The sequence below is a fragment of the Caretta caretta genome, chromosome 13, assembly GCF_965140235.1.
Source record: "Caretta caretta isolate rCarCar2 chromosome 13, rCarCar1.hap1, whole genome shotgun sequence".
In the NCBI taxonomy this organism is placed as follows: domain Eukaryota; kingdom Metazoa; phylum Chordata; order Testudines; family Cheloniidae; genus Caretta; species Caretta caretta.
The window spans coordinates 8029788-8052971 of record NC_134218.1 but is presented as its reverse complement, the minus strand read 5'-3'; the positions used below and the strand labels follow the sequence as shown (position 1 = coordinate 8052971).

The window sequence follows — 23184 nt, the reverse complement described above, 5'->3', positions numbered from 1 at the left end:
GATTTTTGACCAATGAATTAAATTACTCATGTGCTTAAGTGCTTTGCTGGACTGAGGCTTTAGATCCTGAAATGATTGCCCTAGAAGCACAAAGCATTATTATTAGGAATAAGTACTTGATGGTTAGCATAGAAAACAGATGGTTTGCAAAAGGGATCTGGGAAGCTGGTAACCCAGAAACTGGGATAAACTAAATGTCGAACTGAGAGTTGGAATCTGAGCTGCTGTTAGCATTTCATTTTAATACTGTTCCTTCTCTTCTCAGGTATTTTCATTGAAGGATTCCATTCATACAACAGGCAAGATGATAAAAATATCAGCACCTTGTATTATGCAAAATGGAGAACTACACAAAAGACCCTGATTCAGCAAAGCACGGAAGCATGTGCTTAACTTCAATTACAGCCGGAATCCCACTCAGATGTGAGCTGAACACATGAAGAATGGAATTTAGTAGAGCTGAATCAGTTCTTTCTAACACGTATCTATCTGGGATCTCCCCCCTAGCCTTGGAAATAAAGTTTGAGATAAAGTCATTAATTAATGCACAGGCAAACTATTAACATCCACTGATTGCCAGGCTTGATTGTGATTTCCCTAGGATCTGCTGCCAAAAAAGGGTTTCTTCTTTGGTGCTCAAACTGCAACTGGCTCAAGAGAAATAACGTGCTAATTCATCACGAGACAGCACTGAATAGCAAGGCACTTTCCATTTTCTAAATGGCACCTATTGCAAAACCATCACTACAGGCACATCTGAGGATGTATTTGAAAGTTGGGTTTTCTGTGTGGCTGGGCCCTGTGTTTGACAACCTCCAAAATACCTTTAATGTTAGCTATATGCTCGCCTACCCAAAGATAGCCGGGTAGTTGATGGAAAAGCTAGTCTGCTTGCCAGTGTATTTTCTACCCATCATCAGGTTCTACTTCCCAACCACATCCTCCCAGGGGAAAACTTTCTGTTCTGATTTGTTTTAGATCTGCTTTTGTATCTGCCCTTTGATGCACTGAAGTCAACAGAAGTCCTGTGTGCATACTTCCAAAGTCAAAATTTGAAGAAAAGGGCCAGATCCTGAGTCAGTGCAGTACATTGAAGTCCATGGAGCTAGATTTTACATTAGCTGAGGATCTAACCCAGTTATTTACATTGACGTCATTAGAACTATGCTGATTTCCACCAACTGAGAATGTGGGCACAATAATTCTGTTTACATCAAGAAAGCTAGGCAGATTTTCTCCAGTGGAAGATCTAGACCCTACTGTTTTTACTGAATACATGCTCCTAGATTAAAGTTCAGTCCAGTGTAAAATCAAATATCTCCAAAGTGTCCTGTCTGAGAGTAAAGCAAGTTTTAGAGAGATTCTTTGCTATTTCTGTCTACTAACACCTGGAACTTCCCTGGTCAGTGAATTACAGCTCCTAAAGTAAATTAACCCTCAAACCTTGAATCTCAAGGTTTTATGGAAATTCTTACTTGGGTATCTCCCTGAGCTGGAATAACTCCCATACACATTAATGGATGTTAAGTGATACAATGAGATAAGAATACACCCCAGTGTAAGGAATGGCTGAGATAGCTCAGGGGTCAAGTGAAATTGTGCTCATCTGCTGGCCATTTAAATCTTTTTCTTCCTGGGTTTGCTGTCTAGAATTCTCTTTTTAAAGAGGTGTAAACCAGCCCCCTATTTTCATCAGGAGCCAAACAAACTATTATCCAGTGTCCATCAGCAGATAAAAAAAGACAGGATCTTAGGCATGCCACTGTATTCCTTCCTAGAATAATGGAACCCCCAAGTCTCACTCAAATTATTACAAATTACCAGGAAGGCAGAACTCCCTTCATTATAGCAACAATGCAGGAAATGAGCACACCTGAAAACTACTCTACTTGATTGACTTGGAATCATAGAACCATAGGGTCAGAAGGGACTGCAAGGGTCATCTAGTCTAACCCCCTCACAAGATGCAGGATTTGTTCTGCCTTGGATGGTTTAGACACATGGCTATCCAACCTCCTTTTGATCGCAGTCCTTATCTTCCAAGTGCTCCATGGCCTAGGCCAAGGATATCTACATGCTTACCTAGATGCTTATTTTTTTCCTGTCATTTTTCACCCCTTTCCCTCAAAATATTTAAGTCTAGTTCAGAAACTCCTGTACCAGAATGAAATTCTGATTTGGTGATCACTTTCTGAATGGTCCAGTCCATGACGGTTTCTGCAGCATGAACTAAAGGCTCCTTGGCTCCTGTGCTTAAAGCAATTTGAATTTCCTAATGAGTCGGCATGAACTTTGGCATGCTTCCAGATCACTGTTCATTCTTAGCCTAATGGGAGATTGATGTGAAGCGTGAGAGATTTTACAAGTCAACCTAGATTGGGGCGTGCACGGGAGTTTCAGGGCCAAATTCTGCATGGATTTGCAATGCCATTGACTTGGAATTAGCTAGCGCATAAGTCAGTGCAGAATCATGCCCTTTTTACTTTAGGGCAACTGTAAGGCACAGATTACTATGAACAGATAAGGCACACAATTTACTATGGGCCTGAGTCTGATCTTACTTACACTGGTGTCAATCAGAAGCAACTTCATTGAAATTAGTGGGGTTACCTCACTGTAAAATTGAGATCAAAAGAGAGAGAGGAATAAAGTGGGAATTTAAAAGTGGTAATATATTGCAATTGTTGTGTTGGGGGGGGGAGAGAATCTGATGAGACTAAATTATTATAAGAAAATTAAAGAGTATTAGTACTGATCCAGTCTTAGGAGATACATTTTGCCAAGAGAACTATAAACTTTAAAAAGGGTGTGGATTGTTTTATAAAATGCTTCATGCTGCAGGTTATAAGCAAATTCTTCTGAAGTAATACCTTCTTTCCGGCTCTGCTGTCAGAGATTTGGATCAGCACTAGACACTTCAGATGAATTCCTAGCCCCAATGAAATTGATGGGAGTTGTGCTTTTGACTTCAATGGGGCCAGGATTTCACCATCTCAATATTGTACTTTGTTGCAGTGCTGATCAGTGCAGCAAAAAGCTCCCAACGTTCTTCAGTTATAGCAGAACTGCCTTGAATGTTAGTGGTCTAATTCCACACTGCTGGAGTTTATATTTGAATATAAACAACACAGACTTGTTGAACTCGATCACTAAAAACACATAAGCTTTTTCTTTGGACTAACATTCTGCTTAATGGAGATGTTAAGAAGGGAAATGCAATGTCCCACTCCTACTAGAATTTCAATATGCCAATGAATCCTTATAACACACCTCCCTCCCCATTAAAGGATGAAATGATCTAACTATGTTTTGTCTGGGCATTAACATCCAATATTTATACACACAACATTAGATATTTAAATAGATATGTAATAAAAGAACAAACCTCTAGTCTACTAAGAGATGGAAGAATAATAAGTGGCCTGTTACTTGAAAACTGAGATACCCCGGGACATCTCTCAAAGTGGGTCTGTTTAAATGGATAAACACTGAAGATCTGTGATGTACCGGATGCAGCAAGGCTGGGTGGGTGGGGCTTCTACTGCAGTTGCAACTTTAGCCATATAAGAACGCAGATTACGCTTCCCTCTCATTAATGGCCCTAGTCAATGTCAACTAAGTTATTCCGATTGACAGATCTATGAAATACTTGCAGAATCAAAAAACTATAAAACTGATAGCAATGCAGTAGCACCATAAAGCCATAATGTTTGTGTCTACTGCAATCAAGTCTTTTAAAACCTAATTACTTCTGGGTGATATCAGTCCTATTTTCATGTAAAATCACAGTGGCATGCAACTGCCTGGCAAAACAAAAGAAAACAAACGATGCACTGTAATAATGGAGAAGTGAAGGATCATTTTTAATCTGTCAAGAGAGCTCCCACTGATGAAGTTTAATATAACTTGTTAAAACACCTAACAAGCTTGGCAGTGATTAAGTCGTGTCCTTTTGCCTCTGGAAATGGGATCTCCTCTTACCAGGTACAGAGTGATTGAAATAGCCCTTTGCAACCTGTTGAACTGCACATAAAGTAACTTCTAATGATCTCGGTCCACTTTGAGCCATAAAGATTTAGAAGGAACAATATTTTAAAAATGATCAAGTTATAGACTTTTATCAGTGAGGATAGAACACCTCAGTGGAGGAAATTAAACAGGATTAAATTGTCTAGACCTTCTGCAGTTTTCATCACCCAACTCGTAGTAGCAACAAAATGGTACAGTTTAGCAGAAGTTCAAGGGATAACACTACTGAAATTAGTGGATGGACCCCCTTTGACTTCAGTGGGCTTTGGATCAGGCCTCCAAACCTCGCATAGCTCAGTTTTTACTCAAATCTTACTTAGCCAAGCTCCCACTGAAGTCAATGAGAATTTGGACTACATAAAAATCTCAGGATTTGGTTCTGAATGGATCCCTTGCTCTATCTTTGACGTGTAAACAGTCCCCAATATCATAGTATTGGAAGCACCATATAATCTTTAACCTATTTATCTTCACAACACACCTGTGGGATAGGGCAGTGCTATTATTCCCATTTTGTATCTCTGTTCCCTATCTGTTAAGATATTTAAGTACTTAACTCCTATTGAAATGAATGGGAATTAGATGACTAAATACCTTGGAGGGTCTGGGCCAGAGACACGAAGTGAATTGCCAAAGGTCATACAAGAAGTTTGTGGTAGAGCAAGGAACTGAACTCCAGTGTCCAAGTTCCAGACTAATACCCTAACCCTTGGACTATCCTTATCCCCTGATCACTACAATGCTACATTACCACCAGATTATCACTAAAGCTATTCTTTCCACGGGGACAGACATTCACGAGTTCCCATAACGGGTCTGAACCTTGCAACTGACGGTGGTAGATCCTGCTGTGTTTTGTTCCTCTGCCTTTTACGGAGGACACATTTTCAGAAGGCTCAGGGCCCTCCTTTTAGGGGACTTAAGTTTTCAAGGTTAATTGTCCAATTTGATGTCTTTAGTTCAATAAATAATTCAGAGTCAGTTTACATCCTTCCATGTAAAGATGCCTACTGAGAATATAGCAAGCAGTCATTTCCCTTGCTGCGATATTAACTAATGTGCTAAAGGTATTTCTCTCATTTTGGAAACATTTATGCTGTTCAAGAGGACATGTAAATGAAATCAGAGTTCATTGGTAGGGTCATAATTAACACAGCCCAAAGCTATCAAACTATCGATTTCCAAAGTTAGTCATCCGCCGTCTTCCTGTTCTCAGCCACTAAACTTATTGTAACAATAATGCTGTGTCTTAAGTGATAACCCCTGCCATAGCTAGGTTTCCAGTTTAGCAGGTCATCTTATCAAAAGGATATCCAGAAGCCTGTAAGATCTTTGGAGAGGAACTGTCTTTGTGTTCTATGTCTGTTCAACACCTAGCACAAGGGGCTCCTGTTCCATGACAAGGGCTCCTAGGTGCTACTGCAATACAAATAAGAATTCAGGTCTGGTTTCATCTACATGCTGAGGACTATACCTTCAGTGGGTGTAAACCAACATACCTGCATTGAAGGTAGCAGAGCTCCCCGATTTCCACCAGCTGAGAACCTGATCCTGAGTTTGGTTTAGTTGTCAGATTATTACAATGAGTTGTGTTGGGCTTAACTTGCTGGATGGGATGTTGTGACGTTGCACTCCATATGCTTTATGGAAATATGCTTATGAATATGACATATCTGGAATATGCTTTATGCTAAATACCCCTTGTATGGTGTCATTAGAAAGCTTGTAATCTACTAAGTGTGTTCATCCTATTTGTTTGCATGTATTATTTCTATATTTGGAGAAAGGAGAATAAGATATAAACTTGTATCATTGATGTAAACATATTAAGGGAGGCCATTAAGGGTGTAAATGACCTTAGTTACTTGAAAGCCTTCCTGTGTACATGTGGGCCAGCCCATGGGAAATGGAGACGAAGGGTCTTACAGTAACATGTAACCATGTCACCGGATAATGAAATCCATCTTAAACTTTTCCATTTAGAAGGAGGGTTGGGGGCCCAGAGAGAAAAAGATTCCTGCTTTGTGCCAAAGCTATAAAAGGGGGTGGAGCAGGACAAAAGGTGCTACCAGTCATGAAAAAACCCCTACCTGAGATGTCTGCTGGAACTAACAAGGACTATACCAGGGGAAGGATTGGGCCCAGACTAGGAAGGAGTCTAGTCTGTGAAAGAAACTTATTGGAACATCTTTGAGGGTGAGATATTACCTGTAATTACCTGTAGTTTCTTAATGTATTAGGCTTAGACTTGCATGTTTTGTTTTATTTTGCTTTGTGACTTACTTTGTTCTGGCTGTTGTTACTTGAAACCACTTTTTATACTTAATAAAATCACTTTTTTTTTAAATAAACCCAGACTAAGTGATTAATACCTGGGGGAGCAAACAGCTGTGCATATCTCTATCTGTGATAGAGAGGGCAAACAATTTATGAATTTACCCTTATAAGCTTTATACAGAGTAAAACATTGATTTGGGGTTTGGATCCCATTGGGAGTTGGATGTCTGGGTGCTGGAGACAGGTAACCTGCTGAGCTTTTTAGTTAAAGTCTGCAGCTTTGAGGGCATGGCCCAGACCCTGGGTCTGTGTTGCAGCGGGCTAGCGTGTCTGGCTCAAGAAAACAGGGTTCTGGAAGTCCCAAGCTGGCAGGGAAAATGGGCTCAGAGCTAATTTCAGCACATTAGGTGACAGTCCCAAGGGGATCTCTGTGACCAAACCCATCACAGACGTAATAGGAGTGTCTCTCTTTAAAGAAAGCTCCCCCTCCCAAATGGCAACAGCGTGAGTTTTGTTCCTCCTTTTGGAAATGGTTTACATAGCTAGTTTCTCAAAAGCGTTACACTCTGTTTCTCCACAGCTTGATGAAAGGATACACCTTGGTGTAATGTTTACCAGATTTTTGAAAGCTGAGCCCCACTCAGGAAAATAAAACCAATCACACCTCTGTTCTACCTGGCCACATTAGTAGTGCAGCAAGTGGGAAATCTGCACTGTCCTTGTTCCATGCACTCCTTCCCTGGCTAGTCCTTCACCTCCTACACTTTGGGGAAAAAAGCTCCTTTAGTGTGCTGGAGAGCATCATTGTTGCGCTACACTTTGGCTTCTGCCCTGTATTGGAAAGAGGCAGGATCTCTCTGAAATGCCAATGTTCCAATGAATATTGATTCTTCTAATTAATATCAATAGTACTTATGGTGTAGAGCAGAAACTGAGCTGTGTTGTCCATTCCACATGGCTGATTTTTAATGCAGGACTCAAGTGACTCAATTGTAGCAGACAATGCCTTGTTTCACATTAGCATCTCTGTTGGCAACATTTCTGGAGGGTCTGTGGTATTGCTCCTCCTGGTAGAGTTAGGGTCCACCTGGTGTAATTTAGAAGAGCCTGCAGGAAGTTAAGTTGGAGGGCTCTGGGGATGGGAAACAGGGATAAAAATCTTTATGGCATGGAGAACTAATGAGTTAATGTTTGTGCAGTTCAATGAAAAGGTTAAAAATTCGACATAAGTGGTAGCTTTTGATTGCTTACGAAACACAAGCATTGTGCCCATTCGTGGCACCCGAGGCAATAGCTCCATTTAGAAACAGAGGCATTGGCATTCTCAGCTTGTCACCAACACTGCTTCAGAATTCCAGAGCCAATCAGCAGCAGTGCAGCTCAGCTGACAGCACTCCTGGCTGGGGGTCAGGAGGTCATGGTGGGTCCAAGTATCCGTTGTAATTGGGATCATTCCCAATGCTGTCCCTGCACTGCAGTGCCTATGCAGAGTTCTTAGCGGAGGGAGAGTGATTCGATATCAGGGCTGCTGTCCTTTGAATAAAAGGTCACCTTGTAGAGCGTGGTTCATTGGTGGGTGTTCTGCCTAGGCACTGAAAGGAGTATACACAGCGTGTGTGCATTTATAACTTCACCATGCGGGGAATCAGACGTTGTTCCAACTGAAGTCAATGGGAGTTTTACTATTGCCCTCGGTAGGAACCAGATTGGGCCCTAGAGGTGAAAATCATCCTTGTTCGGAAAGTCAGTACAAGCCTGTGCCACACTCAAAACCTATTTTAACTCTATTCTGAGGGCTGAGGTAAGACCAAAGTGGTGCACAGCCCTCGTGTGTGCTTTCTGACTGGGGTGAGTTAAACCCTCTGAGCAAGACCATTGTTAAATTAAGTCTGAACTGACAATATGCAAGTTGGGGTCTGAGCTTCTGCCCATTCTTATCTGGGCCTCTTTTGGAGTTTTTTTTGTAGCTTTAGTCTATGGATGCAAATAGGCGGCACCCTTCCTATATTCATTCAACTACCTCAGTACCTAATTGCACCTATGGGTGCAATCATAAAGGAAGGATGGTCCAGTGGTTAGGGCACTAGTCCAAGCTTGGGAGACCCAGGTTCAAATTCCTGTTCATTCACAGCCTTCCCATGGGACCTTGGGCAAGTCAGTTAACTTCTGTGTTCTCTATCTGTAGAATGGATTTAACAGCACTGCCCTATCACACCAGGGTGCTATGAGGATAAATACATTAAAGATTGTCAGGTGCTCAGATGCTACAATGATGAGGGCCATATAAACACCACAGATAGATCAGTTACTTGGATGCCTAAATTACTTCAGCTAGGTCTGCAAATAATTGTGTGCGCAAAATTGTGCCCACAACTATTCACACCTGCAAACTGCAAGCATGATGAGTGGCCAAGTTTTGGAACCTTGGTTCTTGGTTTGGCCAGCTGTTCTGAAAACAGTGGATTCAATCGTTTGTACCCTCACTATATTCAGGATGCATCTGATCAAAGCTTTTTAAAAAAAGGTCAGCACTGCAACATTATAAAATATGATAATAATTAAATATAATTTCACTGCTGTGGTATACATAACCTTTAACATGGAGAGGTCTAAATATTCCAAACATGTCCAGTATATTGTAATTTTTGCATCATTTCACATTACTCACAAGGTACATTAGGTGGACACTGAAGGATGAATTATTTTCAGCAAGACATTTTTGTGGAGTAAGTACATTTATCTTATGGGGAGAGTAAAAGGAAGAAAGATGGCATTAAAAATGTGTAGATCCGAGTTGAACACATCTCTTTTACAGAAAAACCATGATTTAAGTGCTCTCTGTTACTAATGTTTAATAAAGACATAATTCAGATGTCAGGCTGAGGCTGTGTGTATTGAAACTATGATTTGGGAGAGAATGACATGGACATTTTTCAGTTCAGCAGCTCTTCTTTAAGCCATTTGTCTGAAGGTCTAAATTAGCTTTGAAACATTTTATCTTTTATAAAAAAAGGTATTGATGAGCAATTATATATAAATCAATTATTTTAGCTAGAGTACCTGAGGGGACAAGAGTTTATGGAAATAGGTCTTCCTTGACCTTTTGTCCTCTAAGGATTATTTATGAGAAGAATGTGGGTTTCTGTAGAACCGAGCAAACATTTGCAACTAATAATTTATCCAACTAATGTAGCCTTTTTCGCTGCTTGTCAGAGCCAGAGGCAAATTGTGGTTTCCTTGAGTGTATTCATTATTGGAAATATATGTTGTGAATATTTTTTAAACTGGATTGTTCTGAAACAATTCTCTCAGAATATTTGATATTCAACACATGCTGGGTAGTTGTGATTGGTCAGAAGTCACATGGTATTTCTGAGCTCTAATTGGAGGAAGCTGAAATGACTCCTGGAGTGTGAATACTTGTGCCAGCAAATTAAAGATCAGTCTTCTTTACCTTCTGTAAACATCTAGACACAACTTTGAAATTTGCTTTCTGCAAATATCCATGCCAGTAAAACGCAACTGCACAAATGCATTTCTTTTTCTGTTCAGTTTCTGCAAACAATCATATCCAAAGCAAATTCATTCAAAAACTCCAGCAAACATTAGTGGAACATATTTTGCAGTATTTCCCCAGTTCTCTAGGACTGACTAACAAGAAGCCAGGTCATAAGTGATCTTATAACTAAAAACTGAACTGAAAGCAACAAATCCAAAAATTACAATTTAGGATTACAGGAACGCCTCACTTAACGTTGTAGTTATGTTCCTGAAAAATGCGACTTAAAGCAAAATGATGTTAAGCAAATCCAATTTCCCCATAAGACAATGTAAATGAGGGGGTTAGGTTCCAGGGAAATTTTTTTCACCAGACAAAAGACTATACATACACACCCACACACCCACACCCTTACGTGCAAGTTTTAAACAAACAATCTAATACTGGTACACAGTGATGATGATTGTGAAGCTTGGTTGAGGTGGAGGAGTCAGAGGGTGGGATATTTCCCAGGGAATGCCTTACTGCTAAATGATGAACTAGCAATTGGCTGAGCCCTCAAGGGTAAACTCTCACTCTACAAGGCAGCAGGAAAGGAGGGAGGGTAGACAGAAACACCCTGTGTGTGTTTGAGAGAGAAGGAGAGAGAGAGAGATGCACATTTCCCCTTTAAGTATGAAGAGTGGGGTCAGAAGTACAAGGCCTTGTTAATTAGATCAGCAAGCTGAGACCAATAAGGCAGCAACTCCCTCCCTCCTGCTCTACCGGGCTGGTAGCTACTGCCATTCTGCAGCAAAGGCTAAGAAAGGGGGGGGGGGGGGCAAACCCTGAAGAATGAATTAGTGACTTGCAGGTTGTTCCTCTCTGTAAATGTCTGGCAACATGTACATGGTGATGAAAATACCCCAGTGTTCCCCCTGACAGGAAGCTGACATGCTACCACTGGGATCAGAGCTTCTGGAGAGGTGCCAGCCAGCTTTCCTGAGCTGGAGAGCAGGGGAGGTTTGTGGAGGACAGGATCCCAGAAGAGCAAGGCTCTCAGACTTGTGAGTGGAGCCCAAAGATGGATGACTGGGACAAATCTCCCCCTGGCAGAATGACTTTCCTGGGGATTCATCAGCATCTCTGCATGCACTGGAACAGAAATGGGAACTGTAATAAGGTGACTAGACAGCCACACGTAACTGGGGCAGTTGGAGGAGAAGGCACAATCTTCTTCATGCTGGCAGAACAAGGAGCAGTGGTCTCAAGTTGCAGTGGGGGAGGGTTAGGTTGGATGTTAGGAAAAACTTTTTCACTGGGAGGGTGGTGAAGCACTGGAATGGGTTACCTAGGGAGGTGGTGGAATCTCCTTCTTTAGAGGTTTTTAAGGAAGGCTTGACAAAGCCCTGGCTGGGATGATGTAGTCGGGGATTGGTCCTGCTTTGAGCAGGGGGTTGCACTAGATGACCTCCTGAGGCCCCTTCCAACCCCAATATTCTGTGATTCTATGGAAGATGGGGTAAGCGGGGTGCAGGAGCAGGGTGGAGGGGGACACCCTGACATTAGCCCCCCTCTTCTTCCCTTCCGCCCCTACAGCAAGCAGGAGTCTCAGGGAGCAGCTCCAAGGCAGAGGGCAGGAGCAGTACATGGCAGTGGAGGGAGGGACAGCTGAACTGCCGGCAACTGATAGCCTGCTGAGCAGCTGCTCCACAGGGAACTTAGGGGAGCTGCCAGTCCACCCTGGTTCCAACCACCCACCAGCTAGCTGCAACAGGCTGCTCTTCCTGCAAACAGTGGACAAAGCTTGCGGCTGCCAAACGACATTAAAGTTGTGCAATGCTCCCTTCTAAACTAGCAGGTTCCCTAATTGATCAGCAACGTAAGAACGAAACAACGTTAAGAGGGACGGCTTTAAGCGAGGAGTTCCTGTATTAACTTTATTCCCCATGAATAGTCCCAACTCATGGGAGCAATCCTACTGAACTTCAATTGCACTGCCTGCTTGGGAAAAGATTACTCACTTGAGTGAGCATTGCAGGATCCAACCCTTAATTTCTGCATTGTCTGATAACATAATACCTACTCTGTCAACCAGAGCAAATGAGGGGACTTAAACACTTCCTCCTAAATTGTGCTGTATGCTCCCCAGCCAGCACCAAGGATCTGGGCCCAGAACTTTACCCCAGATGCATTTATATTAGTCTGAGACACAGGATGGAAGACAGCAGTGGGGTACAAAGTGTTTCATATCAGCACTCTGTCAGTGTCCTCTCAAAAGGAGGATGTAGGGATTTAGTACGAAGCAAATAAGCCAATTTTCAAGTCACCCCCTGAATGTTTCACAGAGCCCGCTGAGAAGCTTGTGGACAGTATTATATAAACTTGGCTGCTTATTCTATGTATCTCTATCAATAAACAATTGTTTTGTCTGGTTCAAAGTTATTTTTATAAAGCAAGTGTTGAAGACTTTGGAGCTGCCTGCTCTAGCTAAATCTGGACCACTAGAACAACACTGGTGCGAACCCCTAATACAGATTAAATATCCCAAACCAATGCAAAGTGAAGCTTGTACCAATGCAACAGACTCTAATATACTGCTCAGGCAGCACAAAGGGGCTGCTGGAACAAAACTGAGAATCTCACTCACCAGCTACAGCAGCATTATCTGCTTCAGGAAAATAAAACCAATCACTTCAGCCCTGCCACGCACTGCTGATCTCTGCATCATTGCATTCCCCCAAGAGTTGCTCTCCACACTTTGGAAAATGCTCATTTAAATGTATCACGGGCATCTTCTGATTTAATATCCAAGGAGAAGAATGAGACAATTCACACCTCAGAGCTATTGTTTCAGACTCTCTGCAAATTCAGTCATTAGTGACTTGGTTACACTCAGATTCTGTTTTGAAGGTTTTAATGCCAACTGTAACAGCTAGAAACAAATCTGGTTTTTAAAGAAAAGCTGAGTCTATGGAGAAGATTTTAAGAGGCTCGTCCTCCTCCCCCTATGCCTCCACACTCTAGGAAATGCTGATCGACAGGTACTACTGAATATGCTGAACTCCTAACATCCAATACTATGAAAGGGACCAAAGAAAACCACCACACCAAATATTACGGCTCCATTAATGGCGCCGTTAACCACTTTCATAACATCTTTCTTTATAAATCACGATTCAACGCTTGATTTCAACAGCACGCCTCATATTTCATTAACACTGCACTGCAAATTGGAACGCACTCCACCTAGTGCAGAGAGGGACATCATAAGCTGCATACAGAATGGGTAATATTTAATCTCCCATCACAAACCAGTGCATTGACGTACAAAAAATTGAGAGAGTGCCTGTGTGTACAATGTTTGAGCACAGGTAATACATTCCGCCTAGCTGCATGCCTCATGTGGTTTCCTTTAATGAAAAGATATTCGTCCTCTACCGTCCGAAAATGTTGTGCAACGTTGCGGGGTACTGTTAAATGTGTCTCCATTTGAGAGGTGGCTTCATTTCAGGGCTGGGAGCTGTGATCATGGACAGCCCCTGTATATTGGCTAGTTTTAAAAGTGCTTTCGGATCCTTCTGAATGAAAATGTTTAAATGCAAGTTCTTTATCCTTAAGGTGGTTATAAATTTGCAAGAGACTTGTAACGCAGGGTGATTTTTCAAAGATTAAACTACTAAAGCTAGATATTAACAGCACCAGATCCTCAGCTGGTGCAAATCGCTACCGAAGCCAATAGACTATGCTAATTTACACCAACTGAAGAATAGCACCATCTGATATTATTTTCATTTAAAATTGGACTTGCAGCTGGAGCAGAAACTGGTGGAAATTTAGTCCTCCTAGGAGTACCGAAGCCTGAAGCTACAGGGCAGCAAGGACCCTCATTGCTCCTTTCCTCGGGAAGTGCCACGCAGCAGACTCACTGCAAACAGCAGGCCATCCGTCAATTAAACTCTCTTTAAACTTTAAGGATATAAAAGCATATTTAAAGTATGGCACCATTACTTTCTTGTCTAACCTGAGGGGAAGTCACTGACTGGAATCCTAGCGGAGACTGTTTAAATGTTAGACGAACAATTAAGTGGGTTCCCACCATGTCCTTTCAAAACCCAACACAGCCCCCCATCCCAAACCCCCCCCCGATGCCGCCCCATTTCCTCACACAAGTGCAGACAATGGATCCACTGGTGCAGCACTGGAGTGTAAAAAACAAGAACAGTTTAATTCCATTGGACCCGGCTCCAATCTCACACCTATGTGAAACCAAATTCTTCAAAGCTAAGGGAGCGCCATCCTTGTCATGCAGGATCAGGACATTATTCCAGCACAGCATTTAAGCATGTGCTTAACTTGAATTATGAGACTAGCGCCATTGACTTCTATTAAATGGCCACAGCCTGTGGAGAAATTAATTCAGTGGGACTGCTTATATGCATAAGTGCTTTGCAGGATCGGGGCCTAAATAGGATCAGAATCAGGTTCTGAGACTTTAATGGCATTATACTGCTCTGAGAGGAGAATCAAGCCCAAAGACACTAGGCTGGGCAGGGCCCTGTAAACTGTTCTTCTGGCTGCAATTTGGACAGGGATCCAAGCTCTCCACTCCAGCTTGCTAATCAGTGTATGATATTAAGGCAGAATCAGTAATGACAGATGTGTAAACTTTTGCATGGAGGCATGCCAATATTTTGCATACTTACACAGAGCTTCCATAAATATTAATGCGGTGCTAATATGTGAAGTCCCACCAGCTGCGTCCAATCTCAGGGGATGCTTCAACTATTTATATTCACAGTAATGAGCAAGCTGTTATTATATCATCAGTCTGAGAAGGCTTTGGAAGATGTCTCACTATGAATTAGTGAGCAGCTGAACCATATTTGGAGCCATGAGAGGCTATGTAGAATCAATGGTCCCGGCTTCCATTTTGAATGAAGCAGGGACAGGACAGGGGAGAGGGAAAAAGGGGACTGGGATAAACCATGTTAGAAAGATTAGATTGCTAATCTTTAGATTAGCAGAGATTAATTTCAAGACCACAGGTTTTGGCAGAGGCCATAGAATCCACCTGCAATGAGCCATGCTCAGATGGTATTGCTCCAAAGGCAGCAGGCATTTAAGTTACATTACAAAGTAATAATGTGAGTGGCCCAAAAGGCACCAAAATCATAAGATGCCAAAATTCTTATTGGAGAGTGGGGACAGTCTAGTCTGGTGACTAGAGCAGGAAACTGGGTAAGGCATGTGGAAATAAAGGAAAACAGCTCACGTTCAGGGCATAAACTGACCACCCCCATGGGGCAGGAGGGATCCCTTCTCCCCTTCCACTTCTAGCAATCTACAATTGCAAAGACACAATATAGGACTTTTTTTGACCTTTCTCTGAAGTCTTAGGCATTAGTGCAGGAGACGTGACATTGACCTTAGTGGTTCACAGTGTTGGATCTTCCATGGGACTCTATTCATTTGGCACTATTCTGATACAGGGGGCTACATTTCTTTTCAGGGAAAGATGAATTGGAACATCCAGCCAATTATCGACTACCTCTCTAGGTTATTTAGAGCTGAAAAGATAAATTCTGTCATCCCAAAGGCGAGGGCTTGAGAGGTAAGGTTCATAGGGCCCCATTCCTCAAACGTAATGAGCACTGCAGTTTTGGATGTGAAACCCGCATGTTCTGTAGCTTCTTGGGTTCAGTCCCACAGAATCTAGTCTGCATTCAGATTCTCCAAGAGTCCCTTTGCATTTGGTCCCAGTGAGCTCAGGTATGCATCCCACAGCACCTCAAGCCATGCTTCCCTCCACAGCCTATTCTGACTGCCTACCTCTGAGCCTTCCATCACTGATAAGCTTTTAATTCGCTGCCCTGTGCCCAAATGATTCAGACGGTAAGATGCTCAGGGTGGGGACCTTGGCTAAGATTTTCAGATGTGGATGCCTAGAGCTAAGCTCCCTGATCGATACTGAAGCCAATGGGAACTTTGAGTTCTTACACCTTTGAAATCTGGCTTCTTTCTTTAGATGCCTAAATGCAGACTCAAGAGTCTCACTTTGGGATCCCATTCCCTGAATATATTTTATATTGATATTTACTCCTCATTGATAAAGCCTCCCCTTAGCACGAAAGGCAGGGAGATTACGTGCAAAGCTTATACTTGCATCGTGAGTTTTTCTAAAGTTCATGGGTGTTCAACATCTGCAGTTTTGGTTTGGGGTCACCTATAGGATCTGATCCAACTCCCACTGAAATAAATAGGAGTCTTACCACTTGATTTAGTCGGTGCTGGATCAGGTTCCTAGTCAGCACAGATAAAACAGGAGAAGTGTACATCCAAAATCCTCCAATCACCACTGAGCAAAGAAATCCCAAGACTGTTACACAACATACTGAGATTATGAGGCGGCAAAAAGTTATGAAAGGGCATTATCTTCCTAGCAAACAACTGCCATTCATGTTGGAATCCTGCGGCCAGGAGAATTGCTAAAGAAGATGAGCCTAACAAAGTGCAGACTGCTCACTTTAATCGGTGCTGGAATGCTGCTGCTCTACCTGATCTGAGACTCGGCACTCCCTTCTAGGGGTAAATCTGGGCTTCTGTTGATTTGATCAGTTTCAGACTCCAATAGCATGCAAATGAGGAGTCAAAATTATACTGTACCTTTGACTGTATTATACTCAGGGGGTGCTGGAACAATTTCTACAGTGGGGGTGCTGAGAGCCATTGAACCAAACTGAAAACCTGTATGTAATGGGAGCCACTTCAAGCTAGGGATGCAGCAGCACCCCCAGCATCCCTAGTTCCAGCACCCATGTACACATCCATGTGTCTTCTTGATACCAGCTAAGGAAGGTCAACATGGCACTTTTCCCTCTTTAAAAATAAATCTAAAAACAGTTTGTAAGTGATATAGATTTTCCTTTTTGGAATGACTAACTTTCTTCATCCTATATAGTGGGGAGCAGTAAATTGCGTTACAAGGAAACCTGGTCATAACTGAACAATTGATAACAGAGATGTGAAAGTTTACGCCTGTGATAATAAAAAGATTAGTTTCCTCTTCATGAGGTGGGGCAGGGGCAGAAGAGGCTGGACATCAGGGAGTTCCTGATGCCTTTATTATTTGTAGGCTTGGCTGAATTTGGTGTTTTTAAATATAATGTTGACAGATAAAAACTTTAAAAGCTTAAATATTGACACTGATATAATCTATTTAAATGTTTACAGTTGCAGGAAATTATAGGAGGGTCAGAATGGGTGGATAGGACAATAATGATTCAATGCCAGTAGCCACTGAGATTCAAAAAGTTACAGCTTTATATACAAATGGTCAACATCACATGTCAAAATATACCAAGTCAATATCTTTAAATGAAACTCTAGTAAATTCTCATGTAGTCTCTCTTACTTTGCCTCTGTAAATTTCAATTGCCGATGGAAATATTTTCTCATCGGTTTGTGTGTGTAAAGTGAAGTCAACATTTACTGACACAAACCTAAGCCTTCCATGCCGAATTACTTGTAAATCCAAGAACCCAGCCCCTTTGTGCTAGGTGCTGTACAAACATAATATATGGTCCCTGGACTGTAAAACTCAGGGACTAGATTGAAATCAACAAACCTTACTGCAAAAGACATGCCAGATAGAAACCCTCCACAGATCTAAGTTAAAACAAAGGAACAGAATGGACAAAGGTATGATTTCCAGTATCCCCGTGAGAGCAGAATCAACCCTCCATATAAAGTATTTGCCAGCAGATATAGACCCATTAGGATCCAACAGGGATCTCAGTGCTAACCCCAAATTAATCCATAACTCTAGGAGCTATCCTCTGCGTTGGGTCTTATTGCAGAAAGATTACTGTTAGGACCTGAATCTTTCCATTGACTTCAATGGGGTTTGGAGCAGGCCCTTAACGAGCTAGGCTGTCACTCAGAATATTATGTACAGTCGTTAGGACATGAATTAAAGCCTTCAGATTGAATCTGTGTCTGTTCCATTACCACCTTGGCACACTCTCCCTAAAAATTGGAGCTAATATCTTTAAGAGGACGCTCTGCTTTAGTACAAATTAAGGGGTTTAGTCTGGTTTATACCAGTATATTCAAGATTTCTTTTACAAATGTGCCAAAGCCATAAAAAGACTTAAATCACCTCTGTCTTCCCACCCCTTTAGTAAACCATTTAATGATTTTTTTTTAATCTTTTATTATGCACTCTGTTTCTTACGGTATCATTGTCTCTATCTTGGCTAGTTTATTAAAGGTAATTGGTATGGAAGTCCCTCTGGTTCTTCTGTTATTACAATTGGCTGGGTCTGTATGGGAACATTATCTTAACAGAATATATTTTGCTGTACATAAGAGATTTTTTGGATGAAATTAATAATTATTCAGATGTTTTTCTTACAGCTCATTTTAGTAGCAAGACGTTGTCAGCTTCCCTTAGAGTTAAGTAAGAGACAAAAAGATGTAAGAGCCATTGATTCACCTTAGGGAATACTTTGGAGAGATCAAAAAGTGCTAGTGTTCAAGCTGCTTCCTGTGGGAGGAGCATAGTAGTACAATCAATCCATGAATGCATTGTAAAAATCAATGCTCTGTATAATTAGGGCACTCCAAGGGTAAAAAAATTCCTTTTCAGTGCATAACAAGGCTTTTGAAGGGTGGAGATCTTAAAAGCTCCTGAACAAACAAATTTGAAATAAGATTCAGAGGAAGGGACTATATATCTTGGGGATTGCTGCAAAGTGACAAAAGCTCTGAAGTTATTCTCACATATGAGACGATCTGCTCTGTTCTCAGCTCTGTTATCCAATACTTTAAACTACCGATTGCCATCAGCTCACCTTGTTCTAGCTGCTTGCTGACAAGTCTTTTGAATACGGAGATCTTTGTGTGGGCTGTTGGCAGCAGGAGCAGGGTGTGTGTATATGCAGGATGCAGGGCACTTGGAAAAATATCTACTCAGAGACACAGAAACCAAACAGGTCAGGCATATATGTGGGAGTAGCAGCTTCAGGTCTGCACTCAGTGGTCAGAGATCCGCATAACTGCTATCCCCTTCGGGTGAACAGTGGAAAGCAGAGGTTGAGCTAATCAAGGGTTACCCCTGTGTAACAAGCAATCCATGATCGGCTGAATCAATGCAAACTCCTTCCTGTCCTTGTCTAAACGCAGGGGTCAGCACTGGTGCAGGGACAGCAATTTTTGAATTGGGGCTATTCCCAGGTGTAGAAAAAGCCACTAACCTGTCGTCCTCTCTGCCTTAATAGCGTGTGACACAGTTTCAAGGTGAAACTCTTGTATGCTAAAATTATATTCTGAGTGTTAAAACACCAAGGGCTGGCATGTGATGAAAAGCCCTCTCCCTGCACGATCCTCACATCCAGCAGCACAGAGCTGTGTGACCGTTGCTACCGGCTTCGGGAGTAGACTCCCGAGCAAGCACCACTTATGGAACATGAAAATATAACTGAGCATAAGTGTTCAGGCTCCCCCCCACTCCCAGCATGCAGTGCGCCATCACTAAATTAGAGAGATCAAATTAAAAATGAAATCCCATGAGCTGACTTTTTTCATGCCGTAGAATGGGCCAAACACAAAAAAACCCCAAACAAACTAAAAAAAAAAAAAAAACAGTCTTGTAGGCCACATCAGACCATTTTGTAAAACAGGTTAATCCTGAGAAAGGCTGTGGCCCAAAATTATCCTGGCTGAAGGTGTTTATTTAAATGAATGGCATTTTCGATTTAATCTGCTGTAGTTCCTAACGGTGCGCTCTGTGTTAATGAACATGTACTAGCACTGACAGTAAGCCCCGGACAAGATCAAGGCTCTAGAGAGGAAGGATGGTCCAGTGGTTAGGACACAAGGTTAGCTTGTGGGAGACCAGGGTTCCATTCCCTGCTTAACCATGGATAAATCACTTACCCTCTCCCTACCCCACCTGAGAGAGGTGTTGTGGGGATTAAAGACACAATCAGCCACTACAGTGATAGGGGCTATCAGTCCCTTAGACAGACTTTATGGTTAAAACCTTGGATTCCACATACAGCCAGAATAACGGGGCTTCCTGTGTTGGGGAGGCCACATCCTAGGGCAGTTTATGAACTCTCTGCAGTTGCTAGCCGAGGTGCCCAGGGAGTGGGGAAATTCCCCTTGAAAAGGTGCTGCAGAGATCCCTCAGGAGACCTGGCCTATGGCTGACTTTCACCATACATTCCTAAATATGAAAAATTATCTTTTACCCTGTGGGTCACCACAGGGCAGAATAGCAGCACATACTCTAATACAATTAACAACAGGCAAATCTCTGAAAGTTGAATTCAGGTTCAGTTTGGGTGCTCATCTGAAACATCTCAACATTATTCAGATCTCTTGCCTCTGGAAAAATTCTTCTGGAAAGAGCAAGTTCTCTCCCAAGGTTTCAGGCATTTATCATTCCATTTCTGCATATTAACCAGAAGTGCCAGAAAGGAAACATCCCTCTCTCAAACATTCAGACCCTCTGGAAAAATTCTGTTTTAGAAATAGGATGGGCAAAGTTCTGGGAATGTGATTCAATGAGACTGGATTCTTCTATTTTACAAGTGAACTTCAAGCACAACATTGTTGTCTGGGCTTCTCCAAAGTTTGGCTGCACTCTGCTCCTGATTCCAGCTTTGCATTCGACTCCTTCCCAAATTCTAGAGTTGAGATTCCCCCAAGTAGGGGGTTCAAATCCAGGGTTTGGATGTGGGACAAATTTCTACATTTTTCAGAACTGGCTCACCTATTGCTAATCGTTCAGTGATTAGTTGGGTGAGCTTGTGCCACTGGGCAGAACCCTTCTTTAGCTGTTTCCCAAAATTATCCCTGGACAGGCTGACACCTGGGCAAGCTGACAGGCTTTTATCAGGCCCATATGACTGAAAATATCTGTGTGAACTTGTCCCATTTCTGCAGCCTTTACTCCCACTGAGTTGGACGTACGTCAGGATCTCTTGTACTCCATATTGTCCGCTTCCTTCTCACCATAGAGATCACCACCCAAAATAAAATAAATCTGTTTTATTTGTGACCTAAGGCACAGTTGAACTCAGTTCTTCTAATGAGAGAAGCTACATCGCATTAGCCCGCTGTGACAGGGTGCTGAGTGAGAAGCACTTAATCCACCCCTGCCACTCCAGCCCCAATCAAGGGGAATGGGTTGGGGCTGGTTGGATAGCCCTGCTTCTGCCTGGTAATGGGCAGCACCTGCCAGCCTCATTAGCCAGGGCTATAAAGGCTGGGAAGAAAGAAAAAAGAAAGAGCCAGGCACAGAGGGAGCTGGAAGTGGTTTGGTCTGGTGCTAGCCAGGCCTGCAGAGGGAAGAGTTGGCTGTGAAACCTGTACATAGGTGGAAAGTGGTGGTGGGAAAACTGTAAATAAAGAACACTGGTGTTGCATCAAGCTGAGGCCTTCCTGACTAATTGGAGAGGGCAACGGGGGCTGAAACCAGAGGGGCCCAGTGTGCGCCTCGCTACACACACCCTACCACTTAGTCTCACTTTCTGCATGTTCTAAAGAATCTTGTCCGAATGAAAGTAATGATAATGGAGAATAGCCTTGCTTCCGAGTGAGTGGGTGCTGCCCATGAGGCCCTTAATAGAAAGGAAGTCTGGAACTGGTGCCACTAAGCTAAAGGTGATCCTGATCCTCTGTGTTCAAAGCTGTCACAGAGTTCCCCTTTCTGATCGTTTTACCTATGATATATACAGTGAGAAGCAAACTGCCTAGGAAAGAGCAGGCATCAGATCATGCCAGCCAGATGATGTGCCTGCCAATTCCCTAATAAAATTATACTCCAAATGGGCAGGATGCAAAGTTACTGCATAACGTTTAATCACTGGTGTGCTTTTCTTAAAGCTGTACTCATAATCAGTGGAGGCTTGTCAGTATTTCATGCACATTCTTAGAACAAAGCATTTACAGGCAAGTATAGCTAAAGTAAATGATGGGTCTTTGAAGTTAAAAGGTGTATTCCCCTTGTTACTCTGCTAGAGAAAGGATTCTGTACTAAAACCCTGCTTTCCAGAGGAGAGGGATGTAAAGTGAAATCATCATTGTACGCTGAGGTACTGCTGTTTTAAAATCATGATGGTACATCGGCTACAATGTAGTTACACCATGGGGCAATTTAACTCTACCGAGACACAGCGTAAGACACACAATGTTTCCAAGGCACATGGTACGCGCGTCTCTGAAGGCTGGAGATACATGTCACACTGCTTGCAGAAATGACCCCGACTTGGTTGGCCATTCCTACACTGATATCCATTAGCTTCATGTTTAAAAACTCAGCGGAGTAGTTACACCATGGATTAGGATCCTATTATAGTCAATGGTAAAGCTCCCAGTGACTTTTGTGTTAGGGGAGCAAGGGTGGGCCTAGTGTAATAGCCCAGACCTTCAAAAAAAGTGCATTGGGAATTCATGTACCAGGTAGCCAAGAGCAGTTCTAATTCATCTGGCCTTTCTGCACAAAAGGGTCATTTGTGCATGTTACCAGTCTTTCATTGTGCCTTCTTTTATTAGCATCTACTGTAGAAAGTGTTAACGGGCAGCCAAACTCTGAGCTCAGTTACTCCAATATGAATCAATGAAGTTACTCCTGTGCTTCTGATCTCAGTTATACTGCAGTAAATCTGATCAGCTCAGTTTGGTAACTAAGTTACACATTGGAAGAGCTTTAAACAAATATAAACATTTCCCCAGAACATCTTTGTCTGGTAGATACCTATATAGCTCCTATCGCCATGACACCAGAGTACCTTCTTAGTATTTATGGATTTACAGAGCATCTCTGTGAGGAAGGGAAGCACAATTATACCCAAGTTCACACAAAGTCTGTGACAGACCTAAGAAGTAAACCCAAACCTCCCCAATCCCAGCCCACTACCTTAACCCCAAAACCATCCAGAGGAGAGAAATTACTGCTCTGCATTGCAGTTATCCAGAGTGACTTGCAGTTCCTATATACACTGGCACAAAGAGGGGGAAGCTTTGAGAAAGATATCATTGCCCTTGGCTATTTAATGGCTATTAAATAAGGTCCAGCCGTGAGAGAGTTGGCAAATATGGCCTTAAAAAAAAAAATCAGGGATAATGAAGGTTATCCTTTAATCTCCTATTGAGCTTGATTTTTGGAATATTCAATATTCCTTGGCTCTGCAGATCAAATCTAATTCAACAGATGCACTCCTGAATTAGAACCACCATCAGGGGAGGAACGAACGAACAAAAAAACAAACATTCTACTTTGAACGGGGACCTTGCCAATTAACTTTCCTCAAATGCATCATTGGGTCTTATACGTTTTGTTAGCATAGAGGCTGATCTTGGTTCCGGGACAAAGGAAACCACTTCATATT

The 23184-nt window shown here is 42.4% G+C and overlaps 1 long non-coding RNA gene across 1 annotated transcript in view; it reads left to right on the top strand.

Annotated features, from left to right (window-relative positions):
- The window catches only part of LOC125622150 (uncharacterized), a 34916-nt gene extending 28536 nt beyond the window's left edge, over positions 1 to 6380 (top strand). The window contains exon 2 of the long non-coding RNA XR_012664682.1: positions 266 to 6380. This is a non-coding gene — a long non-coding RNA (uncharacterized LOC125622150). The remainder of the gene's footprint in view (positions 1 to 265) is intronic.
- Positions 6381 to 23184: the final 16804 nt, after the last annotated feature.